The sequence below is a fragment of the Triticum dicoccoides genome, chromosome 3B, assembly GCF_002162155.2.
Source record: "Triticum dicoccoides isolate Atlit2015 ecotype Zavitan chromosome 3B, WEW_v2.0, whole genome shotgun sequence".
Taxonomy (NCBI): domain Eukaryota; kingdom Viridiplantae; phylum Streptophyta; class Magnoliopsida; order Poales; family Poaceae; genus Triticum; species Triticum dicoccoides.
In genome coordinates, this window is record NC_041385.1 from 613,566,738 (window position 1) to 613,568,156 (window position 1,419).

Below are 1,419 nucleotides of genomic sequence, written 5' to 3' on the forward strand. Positions count from 1 at the left end.
CCATAATCTGTCCTTGCCTCCCTCCCTGATCCCCGGCGATCTTTGGGATGCCAATGGGGCACCACTTCACGTGCCAGGTGAGCTCCTGCTCAATCCACCCTCGTTTTCGTGAACAAACTTGACACTCTGTTTGGATGTAGACATTGGGAGGCTTGGCATTGAATTGAGCCAATGCCAAATCACACAGGACATTGATATTGATATTGAATGTGAATTCTGGTGTTTGGATGACACGTAATTGGCACTTGGCATTTGGAGGAGTGGCTCAATTCCATGGCTTGTTTGGATGGTCATAAGTTGCATTGAAATTGCTCATTTGTTACAGGATCTACATTGTACTTTGTTGTATTGATTGAAACTAAATTGTACACAACAAATGAATATATTTGTGAATGATTATATGTAAAAAAAATTAAAAACAGCAACAACACTTATACATGTAGTAGCAGCACAATACGACAAAACTTAACATACGTAGCAGCAGCAGCACTTGTACAACATCACTTTTTTGTGGGAACAACATCACTTTTATAGCAGCATCACTTGCACAAGAGCATCACAAAACAACACCAACAGTAGCATTTGACATCAATAAAAGTGAGTCCCATACATGTAGCAACAGCTGGTTACAATTACATCAAGTTGATGACACCAAGTTCAAAATAAATGTTTTAACCATCGTAAAGACAGGAATTAGGACCACTTGTTCTTAACTGCTACTCCCTCCGTCCGAAAATACTTGTCATCAAAATGGATAAAAAGGGATGCATCTAGAACTAAAATACATCTAGATACATCTCCTTTTATTCATTTTGATGACAAGTATTTCCGGACGGAGGGAGTACATTGCAGCGAACAAGCATACATAATATCCAAAAGGCACCAATCAAGCACCGTTCTTCTCATTCAACATCAATAGCCAATCCTTCCTCAAGATAATCCTGAAAAGAACCGATTCAAAGTAGAGTTATATCAAGATAATCATTTTCCTCTTTCTCTTGTTGTTCTCTTCAGTTATTTAAGAAACCAATTTGCTTCATCCGACATTATGGAAGTACATAATAATTAAGTAATTAGGCATCCATCACTTGTACAACATATCAATCAAGAAACTGTACATTCAATCAAACAGCCAATTCAGATCAACAACACATGCCTATCTCAGGTGAACATTAGACTGCCCTTTCAGATCAACAACTCATGCCTATCTCGGACTAATTCATACAAACATGGCAAGAAAAATTCAAAACAACATGGCATATATTATACCTATCTCACGTGAAAATTGGACTACTAATCCAGATCTACATCACAAGTGAAGAGCACGTACCCTGAATCGGGTCGCTGATGGGGATCCATCCACCCACCAAGTGACCTGCAAAAGAGACAAGAAAATTTCGGATTAGAGGAGGGGAGGAA

General features: G+C 38.8%; 1 long non-coding RNA gene across 1 annotated transcript in view; it reads right to left on the reverse strand.

Annotated features, from left to right (window-relative positions):
• Positions 1-556: 556 nt before the first annotated feature.
• LOC119281658 overlaps positions 557-1,419 on the reverse strand; it is a 1,546-nt gene continuing 683 nt past the window's right edge. The window contains exons 2-3 of the long non-coding RNA XR_005138500.1: positions 1,331-1,375; positions 557-941 (exon numbers count right to left, since the gene is read on the reverse strand). This is a non-coding gene — a long non-coding RNA (uncharacterized LOC119281658). The remainder of the gene's footprint in view (positions 942-1,330; positions 1,376-1,419) is intronic.